The sequence below is a fragment of the Rutidosis leptorrhynchoides genome, chromosome 10 (assembly GCF_046630445.1).
Source record: "Rutidosis leptorrhynchoides isolate AG116_Rl617_1_P2 chromosome 10, CSIRO_AGI_Rlap_v1, whole genome shotgun sequence".
In the NCBI taxonomy this organism is placed as follows: domain Eukaryota; kingdom Viridiplantae; phylum Streptophyta; class Magnoliopsida; order Asterales; family Asteraceae; genus Rutidosis; species Rutidosis leptorrhynchoides.
The window spans coordinates 67,464,199-67,486,723 of NC_092342.1; positions in this window are offsets into that span (position 1 = coordinate 67,464,199).

A 22,525-nucleotide genomic window follows, 5' to 3' on the forward strand; every position below is an offset into this window, starting at 1 on the left:
CCATCGTTACCGGTGAACCATTTATATTCCACCACATTATCAGCAGATGTACCAGCAACTTCGTTACTCTTTGGAGTAAGTCTTTCTAAAGAACCATTATATTTGTTCATTAAAACCCCATCATATACTCATCCACATTTTGTAACAATAATTGTCATGTCAATTACCGGGAATCAGCAATCAGTATTTTGAGACTCACATACTTCGAATGTGAAGTTTCTGAAAAACACCCTAAACTGCGAACTAGTACTCTGAATTTTGGAAAAATGCTGATGAAGCAGTAAAAACTGTAAACGACCTTAACAGTCAAAAGTTTGATGATAAAGAATAGTGTGTTGGCAAAGCTCAGAAAAAGAGAAGGTTTGGAACTGGAAAACGGATTGAGCAAACCATGAAGGAGGCTGTGGACAAATCACAAATACTAAATCTGCCTTCAAAGAATCCAAATGATTCAATAGCTGCTGAAGTCTTTAGTGAATACGTTGCTCCTTACTCTAAAACCCTTGAGGAAAATATTCTTCGTCATCCTCTGACCTTAGATATTCTAAGATATCATCGTATCTTTCATTATAAATATCCTCGATATTTCTGAAGATATATTCATAATTATTCTCATCCGAGATTATTTATCTCTTCGCGCTATCTGTATTACATCATAAAAGAAACTATTTTAGTTTCTAAATTCTGAAACCTTCAAATTTAAAATAAGAATGTTTTTGAAGTAGTGTTGGGAACTGAAGCATGAGTTAGTATAATATAATGACACTTGATCAACGTGATTATATTACAGTAAGTCATGCTGAGTTTCTAAATGGAATGTGATGATTCACAGATTATAACATCATCATCATGTGCTATGTTACACGACTCTTACATTCTATCTAATATATAAACATATCAAGAACATAATTTCTTGATAGTTCTATCTTTTCTCTTGAATTCTGGTAATTTGACCAATCAAGATTGTGCCATTACAATTTTCTTCTTCAAACATTAACTATGTTCATTCCGAAATTCATATCTATGAATTCTGGACCATTACATACGATGCTTAATCACATTAAGAGGAAACGAAAGAATGGAGCTCCGAAATAGAAATGGAAATATAAATCGCAGCAAATAGAAGGGAGTATTAACTATAGATGTCAATGATTATAGAAAGACAAAAGCAGAGACATCGAAATATAAGGGAAGATATAAAACCCAACAACAACGCATAAATTACAAACCGTATATATCGATGCATATAGCAATATAAAGATACGGGAGAACTAAAAACACTATAAAACCCAGAGTATAGTAGAAGTAAATAGATTCTTCCGGCGGCTGGCGAAAAAGAAGAATGATAGATATGAAAGTTAGGAATATATCAAGAATCAATACTGGATGGAGCATATTGATAAATGAATTGAGGGAGAAAGAATAGAAGGTGTGAGTTGTAAGAAAACGAAGGGGGTGGATTTATAGTAAAATATCCGACAAAGCAATCAAAACGGATGATCGCATTTAATCAAAGCGGATCCTAATTTCCTTAATTACCGATGAACCAAATCTTATTACGAAGATTTTCTCTAAATCCCTTGAATTCTGGAAATCAACTGTGACTACGTCACCGGTTAAAACTGACCTACATTTACTCATTTCATTCTTTTGTGATAACTTCACTCACACTCTTCACATAAACGGATTGTTTTATCCATATTGCTCAATGATAATAAAATTCTATTTATCAGCTCATATGTGTCATGAAAACATACTTATTGTTAGCCATGACCATACTAATCAAATTACGGGGACGAAATTTCTTTAACGGGTAGGTACTGTGACAACCCAGAAATTTTCGACCAAATTTAAACTTTATCTTCTTATTATTCCGACACGATAAGCAAAGTTTGTTAAGTTAGATCTCAAGAATTTTAAACTATGTTCATACATTCATTTAACCTCGACCAAGTTCCGACGATTCTCGAACTATTAATTAAATGAATATGATTATATATATGTGTATATATTATAACTTGAAATGTTAACAAAGTATTTAAATGTATAATACTTTACATGAACATATTTGTTTAATATATTTATCGATGGAATTATATGATATTATCAAATGATTGAGTTATCAGACACATTGTGATATGATTACGAGTCTCCGTTAAGAGGTCTATGATGTTGTGTGAGGTGTATACGAAATAGTTATATTTTTATTGCGAAATACTATTAAATACGATACAATTTTACACAAGTTATTTATTTATTTATAGAGTGGATATACCTAAACCTTGCTACAACACTATAGGCAGTGTACCTAATCGTACAGTAGTGTAGTTTTTAGTAAGTCCAGTTAGTTCCACAGGGAGCTAGCCAAGTTTAACGCTATATTTTTAAAAACTATATATATATATATATATATATATATATATATATATATATATATATATATATATATATATATATATATATATATATATATATATAAATATATATATAAGTAGTATTATTATTATTGTCCATAACAGTCCATCAGTTATAAATATAAAGTGCAAGTGTCCTCGTCAAATTATCCGTATACCCGAAGTCAAATATTCCAACTAATTGGGGACTTAAACTGTAATAAGGTTTTAATACATTGTTAATGAATACACCAGGTTATCGACTGTGTGTAATCCAAGGTTTTAATACTTTATTAACAATTACACCAAGTGTCCTTGCATGTAATCCGCCCCTGTTTTAATGAGTCCATTGACTATTAATCCATTCCCTTGTCCGATTAAATGAACGATTATTAGTACTTATAAATATCCCGCCCATCATGTCCGATTGAGTGTATATGGTTATTTATAGATACGTCAAATCGTAAATCTCTATATTAAATTAACGAATTATCATTCAGTTAAACAAATATAAAGCCCATTAATAGTCCATAGTCCAATTTCCATAAGTGTCGGTCTTTTGTCCAAACCCCAATTATGGTACAAAGCCCAATTACCCAATCTTAATATTTAGCCTAACATCACGATTACTTCGGCTTAAATAAGCATAATAATAATTTAGCTACGAGACATTAATTTAAAAAGGTTGAACATAACTTACAATGATTATTAATAGCGTAGCGTTACACGGACAGAATTTCGACTTACAAACTTAAAACATTCGCCAACATAACCTTATTATTATTAAACTTAAATTAAAACATTCGCCAACATAAATATATATATATATATATATATATATATATATATATATATATATATATATATATATATATATATATATATCGTATATGTTGAGTGAAAGGAAAAGAAAAAGGTGTGTTTGATCGAGCAGAATTCGTTGCCTTTTATAGGCCCACGTTTAACTGTTGAACTCCGCGAGTGCGGTATTTCTCCTCTTCACAGCTCCGCAGTCGCGGAGCTTTAGATTCCAACTCATCTCTTTGAGTTAAACGTGGGCTGCTTATAATTATAATATATAATAATATATTTAATTAATTATATATTATATTATATTCTTGTGCATAGTTGACTTGTAATTTTTGGTCCGTTGCGTCGGGTGCTGAAAGTTGGTTAATGTCTTGGTTCCGGATTTTCGAACACCTTTTCGTACGATTTAATATCTTGTACTTTTCATTTCACGACTCGTACTCTTGTAACTTTTAGACGTTTCTCATCAATAAATTGAACCACTTGGATTGTACTTTGTACTTTTTAGCTTTTTGGTCATTTGCGTCTTTAATTCGTCGAATCTGTCTTTTGTCTTCATCTTTTATTTTTTAAACGAATATCACTTGTAAATAGAACAATTGCAACTAAAAGCTTGTCTTTCTTGAAGGATAATGCTATGAAATATATGTTCGTTTTTAGCATTATCAAATATTCCCACACTTGAGCGTTGCTTGTCCTCAAGCAATATAGAACTTGAATATAACTTTACTAGAATCACTTCTTTATTCTTCACACTTTGTACATCAGTGATTTTAATATGGCGGTATGAACAATGATAGTAACGATGTGGTTTACAGTCCCACATGACTATAAAAATTTAGATCCTTTTAGGAAATTGGATCTTTATGAAAACATTTGATCTTTTGAAAATTCAATCTAGCTTTTACCCTAGATAAGTTTTCCGGAATAACCCTTCACCGGTGTTTGCAAATTGTTTTTGTGGGTTTCGTGGGTTTCAGAATTGAAAATTTTAGCTCAAAACTTGCGGTTTTGTGTCACCCACTTGCTAACCTTGTATTGGGAAAGCAACACGTCCAGTATACTTGCTCCGTATATTTCCTTTTGGTAAACTACTGTCCGGTTGTAAAGGAAAGCGTTGAACAAGCAACTGTTAAGGCAATGTCCCGTGACATGCTTTTGATTATGGTTAAACACGTGTCGGATGCAATTACTATCCTTTGTAGGAGCAATAGTAAAGATCACCCTATAGTTTTTTGGTCTGGCACAAGGTCCTGTCTTCGACCATGCTATGCAACCACCGTTCTTACGGTTGACACCCGAATTGGTTCAGGTGACCTAATGAATTCCAGGTGAATTCCTAGGATTTTACGTTCAATGGTAACGAACGCATTGAAAATAAGGTTTCAGAAAACAAATCGGTTTGTAATTTTGATCAAAATATTTTCTCGTTCAAGCTCGAGTTTAGATGTCATTGAATTCCATGAGTTTGTAATTCCCAATCTTTAAGGTCAATCTCAAGGATTGAGTGATATCAGGCTTAAAAGCTGATTTTTGATCTTTTAAGGAGATTATCCTTTCTAGGGATCTGATTCATTAGTCTTATAAGCTAATTTGCACGGTGCCTCCCCATTGTACAAGACAGATACTCTCATGGTTAGGATAAGTCTGACCACTTGGCCACCCTGTTTGATGCTGAGATCCGTGGATTTCCAGCTGATTTTTGAGAAAACTTATCAAGGTTTTTAGTAGACTCTACAACTGGTCTGGACGACAACTGCCTGACCTAAATCAAGAAGCGTGTGTCTTTTTCTCAGAAGACTGTACTTCCTTATAAATTCTATTTATATTACAATAAACAGGGTAAAACTCATTAATATTGTCCAAAACAAAAGTATTTTCAATTATTTGTATAAAAATATGTGATATATGTTCTAAATAACTTGGTAAATTTTTCCTACACTTGGCTTTTATTTTTCTTTCTTTGCCTTTTTATTCTCCTCTATTCCATTTTAAATGAATTCAAGCATTTTGGGTTGTTTCTCAATTTATGTCCTTTCCGAAGTAACAATAATTTCGGTGTTAACACCTAGTTTTATCGTTCATAAATATGTATAAACATGATTTTGAATTCATTTTTTTAAAAATTTTTAAAAATTTTACTAGAATTGGGTAGTCAGTATATAAGACTAGGGATGTTCTTTATTATTAGAGAGCACTAGATTCTAATACAACTACTACGTTACTAGTATTTTTAATGGTAACCAAGTGTTTAATTTAAAATTTTAAAAATTCGAAAGAATTTAACCCCTTCCCACACTTAAGATCTTGCAATGCCCTCATTTGCAAGAAATTAGTAACAATTTAAATTATTGAGGGTGATTAGCGTAGAAAAATGATTAAATTTTACCAAAGTTTCCAAACATATTGTTGTTTGTGTTGAATGATTAATGGTGCACTTCATTTGTTCATTCCGTCTGTTGTTATATCACACTTATTTTTCGTTTTGTCATCAAAATTAATAGCTTTTGCTGAACTTAATGCCAGTCTTTGAAAGTGCGCTGTTTTACCCTGTTTTGTACATGAGATAAACTACAAACATATATATACATATTTTTGAAGTTGGGTATATCACCCCACATTTAAAAATTATTAAAATCTAATAATAAAAGTTAGAAAATTATAAAAACTATTATAGTATTAAAAGTATAAAATTATAAGTTACCAAATAAATAAAAATAGGCATAAAATAAAATTAGGGTTGATGAGGATGGTGCCAGTAGGGATTCCATTCATAGCCGTAAGTGATGTAGAATGCTTGAGCTGGTTCATATGTAGGGTACGGTGGTTGGGTCTGTATAGTCCAGGGAGGAAATACGGGCATTGGAGTAGGAATATAGTTTATATTTATGTATGTACAATGACTTATGATTTGGTTTTGATGATACTGCCAATATTGAAATGCTCGTTGTCTAGCCATTTCATACTCATGTTGAGCCATAAAAATTTGCATTTTTGTCATCTGATTCCCCCCTCCCGTATTACCTTGCTGCTGATCTCTTTCGACCTGTAGATGATTGCCATCATATGGTGCTGCAGCGTTATGTCATTTCTTTAAAACCTTAGCACTATGATATACTTTCAAACCAATTGTATCACGGGGTTCTGGTGCTGTAATTATTAATCCCCCTGACTTCTATCAACACCGAGATACTCAGCAATTAAAGTAACAAAGATACCACCTCCTATTATACTATTAGGTCGTATACCCCTAACCATAGCCGATAAATAATAACCCACACAATAAGGTATACTCACAGCGCTATATGGGTCTCGAATACACATGAGATAAAATAAATCATTCTCATTTACCTTCTCTTTGTTCCTACCTCGCTGTGTAATCGAGTTTGCTAAGAACCTATGGATTACTCTTAGATCAGCTGTATCAATATCAGTATAAGAGTAATTCCCCCCACAAAATCGGTTATGGCTAGTCATTCTACTCCATATTCCATTCATATCAAAATTTTCATCAACCCTCCTACCATTAACTATCAACCTTTGACAATCAGTAGATGCTAGTTCATCCGGCGTATATATACACAAAGCCTGAGCCATGTCTAGTAGAGACATATGGCGCATCACACCTCCTAATAAAAATCTAATAAAACTCTGATCGGTTAAGGTAGCTACCCGATCATTTATTTCAACACTACATAATAATTCCACACACCATTCTCTATATACACGCCTACGTATATTGAACAAACGTTCCCAATCATTAAAAGTAGAATTACCATACCTTTGTGTAAGTAATTCTCTGATTGGATCAGCCAATCCCACTGTTTCTAACAGTTCCCAATCGATTACCCTGGGTAATTCAACAACATTAGATTGAAGGGTGTGTAAGTTCCTTTGATATTTTGGATATTCTATCCAAAATCTGTCAAACCTCAAGTTTGGGTGTAAATCTGCCTCATGGATATTTGAAAATGAAATGACTTGATGAGGTATATTTTGTTTGTATTGGTTGTTAATATCCTGTTCGTCTGCATTCTCGGGAGGAGCATTGCGAGCCTGAGATGCGGATGAAGATTCACCCCTTTCAGTCTGCAAAACACATTAAACACAATTTTTGTGCATCCAAATATGCATTAGTACAGAATCATAAATCAAAACAATCATAATGACATTTTTAATCCATATTAAACTTTATATGCATTTTCACAATATTAACAATTCTACACTTTTACAAATAAACATATATGAAAATTTCCTTTTTTTTATATAAAATCTTTAATAATAAAACAATTAATTAAATTTAAAATTTTGTTTTCCTTTTTATTTAGGACAAGGTTGTTTCGGTACGTTTACCTAGTCCGTCCCTCGACAAAATTTTAAAATTTGTCATTTTAAAGCGTTTGTTTTAAAAGGAAAGATTTTTGGGGTTTTCAAATGTGGCATACTTTAAATCAATAAGATTAAAAATAATAATAACAAAATTTCTCGTCCCGCCATCGGGTAAAGCAATTTCGGTTCAACGACCTAGTCTTCAACTCACGACGAATTTAAAAATTCAAATTTTTAACTTAATGAAATAAAGTAAATTTTTGTTTTTAAATTCACACAAAACTTAAATTTAAAATGCATAAAATTAAAAATTCATATTAATATTATTAATATTTTATACATTAATTTTACAAACTTATATTGAAAATATTAATTTTTAAAATATTTAAAAACTTAAATATATTGATTTAAAAAGATTTACAATATTAATTTAATATTTATATATTAATTTTAAAAACAAGGTAAAAATAAAATTAAAAATCTTTTTGGTCTTTTATCCCACTTTAATCAATCAAATATTATCAAAAATATACGCCCCTATTTTGGGTAAAGTAATTTCGGCTATTTTACCTAGTTTTACTCCTGACGAATTTCTGAAATATTTTGGATTGATTGATTAAAGATATTTATACCTTAAGAATAAACGGTAAATTTCGGAGTGATATAATAATTTTTTGTATGATATCAATAATTTTGGTTTCACATACCTAATTTTATTGAATATCAATTTAATACTTTATAGCGAACAATTCAGCGTTTATTATCAAAAGGTTAAAAGCAATAAAATAAAATAAATAAAAACTGTACATACTTACCTATGAGAAAGAATTCTCAGAGACCTTCTTTAGCCGACTCATAGGAGAGTCGTGTGATTTAGTTTTCCATAGCTACATAAGCATAACCTGGATTCTTCAATAACTTATCTTCTAAACATATGAACGGTCCTTCTCTGCATAGAGTAATAAATTTGGTATTTGAATATGTTTGATTGTTCGAACATTTACCTTCGTATGACCATTTTTCGCATTTATGACATCTTTCAAGGTGTCGTGCTCTTCTTATTGTTGCGGATTTTGATTTTTCTTTACCAAAATGTGTCTTATGATGATTCTTCCTGAGTTCTTTCCTCACTTCGTCCATTTTGCCTCTTATGAATGATACCACTTCACTCGGGAGTGTGTCATTATTACGTTTAGTAATCATAGTGTAACACCCCGTTTTTCCCGTACATATTTAAAGGTATAAACTTAATTATTAGCACGATTATATCTTGTTCGTTTATGTGATTAAATGAACCAAAGTGTTACTTTATGAGTGGGTGCATGTATGTGAGTGTATATATATATGTATATATATATATATATATATATATATATATATATATATATATATATATATATATTTGAGAATACATGTGTGGACGTGTATATGTGCGTGTCGCGATGGAGTTGAGTCATGCGGGACTTAAGGTTGAAGCTTAGGCGTGCATAGGAAGAGTGAATGAGGTGTTCTAGTTGTTTGAACCATCATTTTGTGTTAAATGGTCGAAGTGACCAGGCTCAGGCAAACGCCGCGCCGCGACGGGCGGGACCGCGCCGCGATAAACAAAGCAAACCTGGATCAGAGATTGGGTTAAAAAGGGCCTATTTTCCCTTTATGTGTCGCGCCGCAACAATTAAGGCCGCGCCGCGACAGTTCTGCTGAACTGGTGTCGGACTTAGCTCATTTTAAGGGATTTTAAGGGGCAAAATGGTAAATTGACATATGGATCTGATGGGGGCATTAACTCTCCACCACATATCCATTTAATTCATTTTTCTTTTCTCTTTTCTTCCCATTTTCTCTCCCAAAACACAAAACCCACTTAGTTTAATCTTGAGATTTGAAGGTGAAGATTTGTGAATCAAACCTAGGAGCAAGAATTAAAGTTGTTCCTTGTGTCTCTAGCTACACGTTAATAGTCTCGGTAAGTTCTAACTCTAAGTTTTTGAGTTTTAATTGGTTAATGGCTAGGGTTTTGGTTACTAGAGATTTGTAAGACCCAATTGGTGGTAAAATGGGTGAGTTTGGGTTATGTTGTTGTAATGAAACCCTAATAGCCACAATCTAGGGTTTTGGCCGTGTGATTTGAGGTTGTAAGTGTCAATTGGTGTTGTTAGTCACTAATACACTTTAAGATTTATGAAAGAAGTGTTAATGGGTAAGTTTGACTTGATTGTGAGTTTAAGTGATATAAAATGGGTCAAAATGTACTAGTTGACCTAATTAGATGAAATGGGTATGGATTACCCTAAGTTTTGTGTTAGTTGAAGTTAATAGACTTTAATTCACTAGTCTTAGTGATTAAAGTCGAGTCTTGGCCATTTATGGGCGGTTGTGAGTAGTTGAGTCATTTAATGCAAATTGAGTCATTAAATGCTCAAGTGGGAGTATTATGGTTAATCCCACTAGTTGTGAAATTGAATGTCCACTTAATGATTTAGGTACATTGCGTTGAAGCTCGAAAGTGCTAAATCATCATCCTTGTGACAAGGTGAGTGGAATAATTATGCGTTCATGTATATGGCGTGTTTATTTGTGAATGTTATGGTATGAACCACGTGCCGGTAGTGCCATAACATGTGTGGGATGGAGTGTGAACCACGAGCCGGTAGCACAATAAACTAAGATGTGAACCACGAGCCGGTAGCATCGAGTGTGAACCACGAGCCGGTAGTACTATAAACTAAGGTGTGAACCACGAGCCGGTAGCATCGAGTGTGAACCACGAGCCGGTAGCACTATAAACGAGTATGACTCAAAAGCGTATGGTGTGAACCACGAGCCCGTAGCACCATAGCATTATTGGTTAACCATATTGAGATTGTTGTTTTGTTTAGCATATAATATATATTGAGTTGAGTATATGCTAATGAAGTGGTGTGATAATGTACGACTTGTTAGTGTTACGGGTATGTTGACATGCTATTTGAGTTACAAGTTCATATGAGGTATTTGGTATTGTGATTGCAAATGGATAGGTTATATATATGTATGTATAATTGTTGTACTCACTAAGCCTTGCTTACCCTCTCGTTGTTTACCATTTTTATAGGTTCCGGCTTGGACGAGGGTAAGGGCATACGTTTGGACTAGTGGTCTCCCGCTTATGTTATCGGGGGTGCTTTTGGTGTTAGCTTTTGAAGTTGGCCTAAAGTTTTGGGTAGTTTAGCCCCAAACCATGCTCGAGGGTCGTTTGGAGTATAAACTATCCTTGTAGTAGGTCAAACTTTTTTAAACTTAATTAATGGTTTTCGTGCCTTTTGTAAACATTTAAATTGATGTACGTTTAAATGGGACTTGTAGAATGGTTTACATATTTAATTGGCGCATAAATGTGTATTATATAAAAAAAAAAATTTATCGTATGGAATACGGGTTGGGTTGTTTCAAGTGGTATCAGAGCATGGTCTAAGGGATTTAGGCGACTTGAGATAAGTGCCTAGACTTGGGCTTTATTGTGTGAGCGCTTTATGTGGGACTTGTAGGATTTTGGGTCTAATCGGGAATTGTTAGTGCTTTGGTTTATGTGAACTAACCTTGTACTAATTGTTTTGTATTGTGTTTAGCAATCATCAAGCAAGACAGGCGTTGTACTAGCGAGTTAATACGACGTGCTCGCGTAACAATGATTAGCTACCGTTGTTACGGGTGAAAATCTTGTCAAACGAGTAATGTACGACGATTGTTGAGCAAGATGGGGTAGTGTGGTACGCATGTATATACTTACGTGTTATGCTTTTCGTTCATGGTTTAACCCTTTCCGTTTTATAGAATGAAGATGAGAAACGGACACAATAATGATATCGGTGGTACAAGCGAGGACCCTGAATTTTCGGCCAAGGTTGAGGCCGTCTTTAAAAAGTTAAAAGCGGATTTTCTTACGGACGTCCGAAAGGTCTTCCAAGATTCGGTCGATGGACAAGTGACTAATTTGATAAATGAACGAATGAAGGCCACTATCGAAGAGGCTCTTGAAGCTAGAAACATTTATCCTCGTGGTGAAGGAGGTGAAGGAAGATGGGACTTCCACTACAAAAATTTCAAGGATACTCAACCTCCGATGTTTAATGAGGTGAGGGACCCATTGAAAAGCACTTGTTGGATTTCCGATATCGAGGGGGCATTCCGTACCGCGGAGTGTCCTCCTGAGAAGAAGACGAGATATGGGTCTAGCATGTTACGTGAAGAAGGCAAGTTGTGGTGGGACGATAAAATCAATTTATATGACGAAGAGCAATGCATGAGCTTGACATGGGAGGCGTTTAAGAAGGAATTTTTCCAAGAATACCGAACTTCTTCCGACCTTGATAGAATCCGGGACGAGTTGCATCATTTGCAACAAGGTTCGATGGACTTGGTTACTCTCAAGTCTACCTTTTTGGCAAAGACTCGCATTTGCCCGGAATATGTTGGTGACGATCACAAGCAAATGAAAGATTTCTACCGTACCTTGAACGACGAGTTCAAGGGTAGGATTAGTCGGGGAATGGCTAAGACTTTTGAAGAGCTATTCGAGTTGGCTCGGGGTTTTGAGCCGGAGGTTCTAAGGAAAAGCGATTTCACTTTTTCTAAAAGAAAGTTTGAAGGTTCGAGTCATTCGAACTTTTCCAATAAAAAGAACAAGAAAGGCTCTGAAAGCGTTAAGAGTGTGAAGAAGGGTGCTTTCGGGGGTTTCGGGCCCACGTGTTATAATTGTAATCAAAGAGGACACATGGCCCGTGATTGCACCAAGGCGTCGAACAAAGTCACTTGCTTTAATTGTGGTAAAGAGGGGTACAAGAGGCCGGAATGTCCCGATTCGAATAATGATAATGTTAAGCGAATAGAGAAAGCGGCGGGTACGGCTAGGGGTCGCAACTATTTGATGACGAATGATGAAGCTAAGCAATCCAACGAAGTTGTCTCAGGTACTTTTATGGTTAACTCTAATCCGGCAAGGATTTTATTTGATAGCGGTGCAAATTTGTCGTTTGTGTCTCCAAAATTTGTACCTAAACTTGATAGACCGTTAGCTAAGTTAAGTCGTCCGGTAGAAGTCGAAATAGCGGACGGCAAGACGGTGCTAGTGGTTGATGTGTGTAAGAATTGTGATGTCGTTTTTGGTGCCGAAAACTTTAAAATTGATCTCATCCCTATGACTTTGAGCGATTTTGATATCGTTGTTGGTATGGATTGGCTCGATCGAAATAGAGCCGATATTGCATGCCATGAAAAGTTTATACGTGTGAAGACCCCAAGTGGGGGAGAGTTGATTATTCATGGCGATAGACGAAGAAGACTTGTGCCGATATGTTCTTTTGCACGGGCACGTCGTTTTCTTGTTAGTGGTGGCTTGGATTTTCTTGCCCATGTTGTTGATACTCGTGATGAGCCACCACCTATTCGTGAAATTCCGGTGGTTAGGGAATTCGAAGATGTTTTTCCGGACGAGTTACCGGGTGTTCTGGTGGAAAGACAAGTTGAATTTCGCATTGAGTTGGTTCCGGGAGCTACTCCCATTGCTAAAACTCCTTATCGTTTAGCACCGACGGAAATGCAAGAGTTGTTAAATGAAACCCAAGAGTTGCTCGAGAAGGGTTTTATTCGACCGAGTGCTTCGCCATGGGGCGCTCTGGTTTTATTTGTGAAGAAGAAGGATGGTAGCATGCGAATGTGCATCGATTACCGGGAGTTGAATAAGGTGACGATCAAGAATCGTTATCCATTGCCTCGGATTGACGATTTTTTTGACCAACTCCAAGGTGCGACGTATTTCTCTAAGATCGACCTACGGTCAGGCTATCACCAAATGCGGGTCCGTGAGGAAGATATTGAGAAAACGGCTTTTCGAACACGTTATGGGCATTTTGAGTTCATAATTATGCCTTTTGGTCTTACGAATGCACCGGCGACATTCATGGATCTTATGAACCGAGTGTGCCAACCTATGTTGGACAAGTCGGTAATTGTGTTCATTGATGACATACTTGTTTATTCAAAGAGTATGAACGAACATGAACGTCATTTACGTGAAGTATTGAAGACGTTATAAGGAGAAGTTGTATGCTAAGTTCTCCAAATGTGAATTTTGGCTAAGGAAAGTTCAATTCCTTGGTCATATTGTGAACAAGGAGGGTATTCAAGTGGATCCGGGGAAGATAGAGACGATGAAGAGTTGGAGACAACCGACTACACCTACGGAGGTCCGAAGTTTTCTCGGATTGGCCGGTTATTATCGTCCGTTTATCCAAGACTTTTCTAAGATCGCTTTTTCATTGACAAAGTTGACGAGGAAGAACGTGAGATTTAATTGGGAGGACGAGCAAGAAATTGCTTTTAATTTCTAAAAGAGAAGTTGTGTCAAGCTCCGGTGTTAGTGTTACCGGAAGGAGTGGAAGACATGACGGTTTATTGTGATGCTTCGTTAAATGGACTCGGGTGTGTTCTAATGCAAAGAGGTAAAGTCATCGCTTATGACTCTCGACAATTAAAGGAACACGAGAAGAGATATCCGACTCATGATCTTGAGTTGGCGGCGGTTGTGCATGCGTTGAAAATTTGGCGCCATTACCTGTAAGGTGTCAAGTGTACGATTTATTCGGATCATAAGAGTTTGAAACATCTCTTTAATCAACGAGATTTGAATTATCGTCAACGTAGGTGGATAGATGTGGTCAAAGACTATGATTGTGAAATACTTTATCATCCGGGCAAAGCAAATGTGGTCGCGGATGCGTTAAGTCGAAAGAGTCATCACCCGGCGTTACGATTGGGATTGTTATGTATGATTATTACTAACGACTTTCTTGAAAAACTCGGCGTGATTCAAATAGAGGCTTACGTTCACAACAAGCATGCGGAGCGAATTGTGGGACAATCGGAGTTCATTACTATGGGCTCGCGAGGTTTGTTGTCTTTTCAAGGAAGAGTGTGGGTACCTAAAATGGGAGATTATCGACAAGTGCTACTTGATGAAGCACATAAGTCAAAGTATTCCATTCATCCGGGCGCAACGAAAATGTATCTCGATTTAAGGAAAGATTATTGGTGGCCGGGTATGAAACGTGATGTTGTGATTTATGTTGAGCAATACGTCACGTGTTTGCAAGTTAAGGCCGAACACCAAAAGCCGTATGGTAAGTTTCAACCGTTAGAAATCCCGAAATGGAAATGGGAGCACATTACCATGGATTTCATCACAAAGTTACCTAAAACGGCGAGAACCCAATTTGATTCGATTTGGGTTATAGTTGATCGACTGACGAAGAGTGCTTTGTTTCTTCCCATTAAGGAAGTGATATCGTCGGAGACCTTGGCTAAGTTGTTTATCAAGGAAGTAATCTCTCGACATGGAGTTCCTATATCTATTATTTTGGATCGAGATACTCATTTTACATCTCGGTTTTGGGAAAAGTTTCATGAAGATATAGGTACGCAATTGAAATTGAGCACGACGTATCATCCTCAAACGGACGGTCAAACCGAACGTACGAATCAAAATTTGGAAGATATGTTACGAGCGTGAATTATTGATTTCGGTGGTAGTTGGGATGAGCATTTGCCTTTGGTGGAATTCTCGTACAATAATAGTTATCATACTAGTATTGGGATGCCACCTTATGAGATGCTTTATGGGCGTAGGTTTCGAACCCCGATTTGTTGGGGTGAAGTGGGACAAAAGGAAATCGGGAGTACCGATTTGGTTTTAGAGATGAATAGCAAGATTGATGTGATTAGAGAGCATTTGAAAAAGGCTCAAGATAGGCAAAAGTCGTATGCCGACAAACGTAGACGAACGATCGAATTTCAAGAAGGTGACATAGTGATGCTTAAGGTTTCGCCATGGAAAGGTATTATTCGATTCCAGAAACGAGTAAAGTTAGCACCTCGGTTTATTGGGCCGTTTAAGGTTTTAGCTCGTGTTGGTGAAGTCGCGTATCGTTTGGAATTACCTGAAGAGCTTGCGGGGATCCATAATACATTTCATGTTTCTCATCTCCGTAAGTGTCTTGTGGATGATTCATCTTGGGTGCCATTAGACGAGATTGAGCTAAATAATAAGTTAGAGTATATCGAGGAACCAATTGCCATACTCGATGAGAAGGTCAAAAGGTTGAGACATAAAGAGGTTAGGACTTTTAAAGTTCAATGGCGTCATAGTAAGGGTTCCGAGTTTACTTGGGAGCCCGAAGAGTTTATGTTGGTTTATCTTCCCTCTTGTCATGCGGCTTGGATCGCGAGGACGCGCTCCGATTCAAGTGGGGGAGAGTTGTAACACCCCGTTTTTCCCGTACATATTTAAAGGTACAAACTTAATTATTAGCACGATTATATCTTGTTCGTTTATGTGAATAAATGAGCCAAAGTGTTAGTTTATGAGTGGGTGCATGTATGTGAGTGTATATATATATATATGTATATATATATATATTTGAGAATACATGTGTGGACGTGTATATGTGCGTGTCGCGATGGAGTTGAGTCGTGCGGGACTTAAGGTTGAAGCTTAGGCGTGCATAGGAAGAGTGAATGAGGTGTGCTAGTTGTTTGAACCATCGTTTTGTGTTAAATGGTCGAAGTGACTAGGCTCAGACAAACGCCGCGCCGCGACGGGCGGGACCGCTCCGCGACAAACAAAGCAAACCTGGATCAGAGATTGGGTTAAAAAGGGCCTATTTTCCCTTTATGTGTCGCGCCGCAATGATTAAGGCCGCGCCGCGACAATTCTGCTGAACTGGTGTCGGACTTAGCTCATTTTAAGGGATTTTAAGGGGGAAAATGGTAAATTGACATATGGATCTGATGGGGGCATTAACTCTCTACCACATACCCATTTAATTCATTTTTCTTTTCTCTTTTCTTCCCATTTTCTCTCCCAAAACACAAAACCCACTTAGTTTAATCTTGAGATTTGAAGGTGAAGATTTGTGAATCAAACCTAGGAGCAAGAATTAAAGTTGTTCCTTGTGTCTCTAGCTACACGTTGATAGTCTCGGTAAGTTCTAACTCTAAGTTTTTGAGTTTTAATTGGTTAATGGCTAGGGTTTTGGTTACTAGAGATTTGTAAGACCCAATTGGTGGTAAAATGGGTGAGTTTGGGTTATGTTGTTGTAATGAAACCCTAATAGCCACAATCTAGGATTTTGGCCTTGTGATTTGAGGTTGTAAGTGTCAATTGGTGTTATTAGTCACTAATACACTTTAAGATTTATGAAAGAAGTGTTAATGGGTAAGTTTGACTTGATTGTGAGTTTAAGTGATATAAAATGGGTCAAAATGTACTAGTTGACCTAATTAGATGAAATGGGTATGGATTACCCTAAGTTTTGTGTTAATTGAAGTTAATAGACTTTAATTCACTAGTCTTAGTGATTAAAGTTGAGTCTTGGCCATTTATGGGCGGTTGTGAGTAGTTGAGTCATTTAATGCAAATTGAGTCATTAAATGCTCAAGTGGGAGTATTGTGGTTAATCCCACTAGTTGTGAAATTGAATGTGCACTTAATGATTTAGGTACATTGCGTTGAAGCTCGGAAGTGCTAAATCATCATCCTTGTGACAAGGTAAGTGGAATAATTATGCGTTCATGTATATGGCGTGTTTATTTGTGAATGTTATGGTATGAACCACGTGCCGGTAGTGCCATAACATGTGTGGGATGGAGTGTGAACCACGAGCCGGTAGCACTATAAACTAAGATGTGAACCACGAGCCGGTAGCATCGAGTGTGAACCACGAGCCGGTAGCATCGAGTGTGAACCACGAGCTGGTAGCACTATAAACGAGTATGAATCAAAAGCGTATGGTGTGAACCACGAGCCGGTAGCACCATAGCGTTATTGGTTAACCATATTGAGATTGTTGTTTTGTTTAGCATATAATATATATTGAGTTGAGTATATGCTAATGAAGTGGTGTGATAATGTACGACTTGTTAGTGTTACGAGTATGTTGACATGCAATTTGAGTTACAAGTTCGTATGAGGTATTTGGTATTGTGATTGCAAATGGATAGGTTATATATATGTATGTATAATTTTTGCACTCACTAAGCCTTGCTTACCCTCTCGTTATTTACCATTTTTATAGGTTCCGGCTTGGACAAGGGTAAGGGCATACGTTTGGACTAGTGGTCTCCCGCTTATGTTGTCGGGGGTGCTTTTGGTGTTAGCTTTTGAAGTTGGCCTAATGTTTTGGGTAGTTTAGCCCCAAACCATGCTCGAGGGTCGTTTGGATTATAAACTATCCTTGTAGTGGGTCAAACTTGTCTTAAACTTAATTAATGGCTTTCGTGCCTTTTGTAAACATTTAAATTGATGTACGTTTAAATGGAACTTGTGGAATGGTTTACATATTTAATTGGCGTATAAATGTGTATTATATAAAAAAAAAAATTATCGTATGGAATACGGGTTGGGTTGTTTCATATAGCGTGTAGTAGTAGACCATGGTTCAGATCAAAGGAATTCTTCATCTCGTAAAACCTAAAAGAAATAAAAATTCAGAATGGAGGGAGAAGACTAGTTCTTTAGGGTCTGCTAGGAAAAGACCATGCGGATTCCATTTTCGAGAAATACACGAAAACAGAAAATCTAACTCTAACAGAAATACATATTACCCTTAAAAGATTCGAATCTTCCCAAACTTAGTTAGCTGTGGTGTCGAAATTGTGATTAACTTCATCTTCAACTTCCATTGGATTATCTATGTAATGTTTAACTTTGTGACCATTAACCTTAAATTCAATCCCGTTTAAATTTATTAACTCTGCTGTTTCATACGGGAAAACTCTTTTAACTATGAATGGTCCAGACCATCTTGATTTCAATTTTCCAGGAAATAGCTTGAATCGTGAATTGAAAAGAAGAACTCTATCTCCTTCTTTAAATTCTTTTGAACTTCCGATTCTTTTATCATGCCATTTCTTCGTTCTTTCTTTATAGATTAACGAATTTTCATATGCTTCATGTCTCAATTCTTCTAATTCGTTTAGTTGACTTATTCGTAAATGTCCGGCTTCATGTAAATCAAGATTACATGTCTTCAAAGCCCAAAATGCTTTATGCTCAATTTCTACTAGAAGGTGACATGCTTTTCCGTAAACGAGTCTAAAAGGTGTGGTTCCAATTGGAGTTTTGTAGGATGTTCTAAAAGCCCAGAGTGCATCCTCCAATTTCATGGACCATTCCTTTGGATTTGATCCTACGGTTTTCTCTAGAATACGTTTAAAGCTCGGTTGGTATTTTCAACTTGTCCACTTGTTTGTGGATGATAAGTGGTTGAGATTTTATGAGTTACTCCATATCTTTTGAGAACTTTCTCAAGTTGATTATTACAAAAATGAGTACCCCGATCACTTATTAAAGCTCTCGGTGTTCCGAACCTAGCAAAAAGATATTTTAAGAAGTTGACTACAACTCGTGCATCGTTAGTTGGGAGAGCTTGTGCTTCCACCCATTTAGATACATAATCAATGGCAACGAGAATGTAGAGATTATTATGAGATTTTGGAAATGGACCCATAAAGTCAACACCCCAAACGTCAAATACTTCACATACTTGAATGACATTTTGTGGCATTTCATCACGTTGACTTATTTTTCCGGCCCTTTGACATGCATCACAGGATTTACAAAGAAGGTGTGCGTCTTTGAAAATTGTAGGCCAATAGAATCCAGCATCATAAACTTTTCTTGCTGTGAGTTGAGGCCCATAATGCCCTCCTGTTGGTCCTGTGTGACAATGGTTTAAGATTTGACTAGCTTCATCTCCGAATACACATCGGCGTATTATTCCATCGGGACAACTTTTAAACAAATGTGGATCTTCCCAGAAATAGTGTTTTATATCACTAAAGAATTTCTTTCATTTTTGGTATGACAACCCTTTTTCAAGGAATCCACATACTAAGTAGTTTGCATAGTCTGCAAACCATGGAATTTCTTTATAATCGATCTTCAAAAGATATTCATCAGGAAAGTTATCTTGTATAGCCGATTCATTTAGAACTTCTAATTCGGGATTTTCAAGACGAGAAAGATGACCAGCTGCGAGATTTTCTGCTCCCTTTTTGTCTGGGATTTCAATATCAAACTCTTGTACGAGTAAGATCTAACGGATTAATCGTGGTTTAGCATCTTGTTTTGAAAATAGGTATCTAAGAGCAGAATGGTCGGTATAGACCACCGTTTTAGCTAGAACGAGATATGAACGAAATTTGTCAAAATCAAAGACAATAGCAAGGAGTTCTTTTTCAGTAGTTGTGTAATTCGTTTGTGCTCCTTGTAACGTCTTACTAGCGTAATAAATAGGTTGAAATCATTTTTCAATCCTTTGTCCTAAAACGGCTCCCATTGCAAAATCACTTGCATCGCACATGAGTTCAAATGGTAGATTCCAATTTGGAGTTATCATGATCGGCGCATTAGTGAGTTTTTCTTTAAGAATATTAAAAGATTTGATGCATTCATCCGAAAATATGAATGGAGCATCTTTTTCTAGGAGTTTATTCATAGGAGTAGCAATTTTTGAAAAATCTTTTATGAAACGTCGGTAAAAACTGACATGCCCTAGAAAACTCCTAACTCCTCTAACATTGGTGAGATGTGGAAGTTTAGCAATTACATCTACTTTAACTCTATCCACTTCAATTCCTTCCCTTGAAATTTTATGACCAAGAACGATGCCTTCTTTAACCATGAAATGGCATTTTTCCTAATTAAGTACTAGATTTGATTGCTTGCATCTAATAAGCATTCGTTTAAGATTAACTAGACATGTTTCAAAAGTATCACCGAAGACTGAAAAGTCATCCATGAAAATTTCCATGCATTCTTCTATCATGTCGTGAAAGGTTGCAGGGGCGTTGCAAAGTCCAAATGGCATGCGTTTGTAAGCAAAAGTACCATAAGGGCACGTGAATGTGGTTTTCTCTTGGTCCTCGGGTGCTATTGAAATTTGAAAATATCCGAAAAAACCGTCAAGAAAACAATAGTAACTGTTTCCGGCTAACCTTTCCAACATTTGATCAATGAAAGGTAAGGGAAAGTGATCTTTTCTGGTGGCGTCATTTAATTTTCTATAATCAATACAAACATGCCATCCTGTTACAGTCCTAGTAGGAATAAGCTCATTTTTTTCATTTGTGATGACAGTCATGCCACCCTTCTTAATAATTTCTTTCTTAACAACATCTTGCATATTTGGATTTAGTCTTCGTTGGCGTTGCACATATGTTTTATGACCTTCTTTCATAAGGATTTTATGTGTGCAATACGAATGACTTATTCCTTTAATATCACGAATCTTCCATGCAATAGCTGGTTTATGAGCTTTTAGCACAGAAATAAGTTGAGATTTTTCATTTTCAGTAAGAAAAGACGATATTATTACAGGTAATTCAGATTCACCATGTAAATAACCGTATTCCAAATGGTTTGGAAGTGACTTTAACTCTAATGTCGGTGGTTCTTCTATCGATGATTTGTATCGATATATGTCTTCCTCTTTTAGCATTTGAAGTTCTTCTGTTGTTGGTTCATATTCATTAGCCATGAGTGCAGCTAACATTTCAACTTCATCAATTGGTTTAGTCCCTTCTCCTAAAGAACATTCTCCTGTTCCTTGTAATTCTGGAAATTCTTCTAACAATTCTGCATGTGAATCTATAGTTTGTATATAATAACATGTATCATCTGCAGATTGCGATTGTTGCATGGCTCTATCAACAGAAAAGGTAACACTCTCGTCCTCTATACTTAGGGTCAGTTTCTTACCGAACACGTCTATTATTGCTTTAGCCGTGTTTAAGAATGGTCTTCCTAATATAAGAGGAACTCGAGAATCTTCTTCCATGTCCAGAATAACAAAATCTACTGGAAATACTAAAGTACCAACTTTAACTAGCATGTTTTCCATTATCCCTCTAGGATATTTTACTGATCGATCGGCTAGTTGTATGATTATTCGTGTTAGTTTCAATTCTCCAAGGTCTAGTTTAGCGTATAGTGAATACGGCATTAAATTTATACTAGCACCTAAGTCTGCCAATGCTTCTATTGAACTAAGACTACCCAGAAAACATGGAATTGTGAAACTTCCTGGATCTGAGAGTTTTTATGGTATCTTATTCAACAGCACTGCAGAACAATTAGCATTCATAGTAACAGCCGAGAGTTCTTCCATTTTTTTTCTATTTGTGATTAGATCTTTCAAGAATTTAGCATATCTAGGCATTCCTGAAATCACATCAATGAAAGAAAGATTGACATTTATTTGTTTAAACATATCCAAGAATTTAGATTGCTCAGCTTCAAGTCTTTCTTTTCTCATTTTACTCGGGTAAGGAAGTAGTGGTTGGTATGGTTTAACATAAGGTTTAGCCTTAACTGTGTTATCTTCATTAACCTTTTCAACTACCGGTTCTGATTCCTTTTCTTGTTCAGGATGTGGTGCCGGTGTAGTAGGAGTAGAGTCATCAGAAATTACAGGTATTTCAGGTGGTTTAAGTGTAATACCACTTCTCGTGGTAATGGCTTTAGCTGTTTCATTCCGGGGGTTAGCATTTGTAACGCTGGGTAGACTCCCCGGTTTACTTTCACCTATCAACCTTGCTAGGTTGCTTACTTCTTGTTCCAGATTTTGAATAGAAGCTTGTTGATTTCTAAATGCTTGAGCATTGTGTTCATTGGTTTGTTTCTGAGATGTGAAAAATTGAGTTTGAGATACAACTAGCTTCGACATCATATCTTTTAAATTTGGCTTTTTATCATCGGTTTGTGGTGGTTTATTTGGAAAAATAGGTCTTTGCTGGTTGTAAGTATTATTAGATACTTATTGATTGCTAGGACCTTGTTGGTTGTTGTACGGAACATTTCGGTTATAATTCTGATTTTGATTGTAGTTTGGTCTTGGAGGTTGATAATTATTCTGATAATTATTTCCAGGCCTTTGGTTAATGTATGTAACATTCTC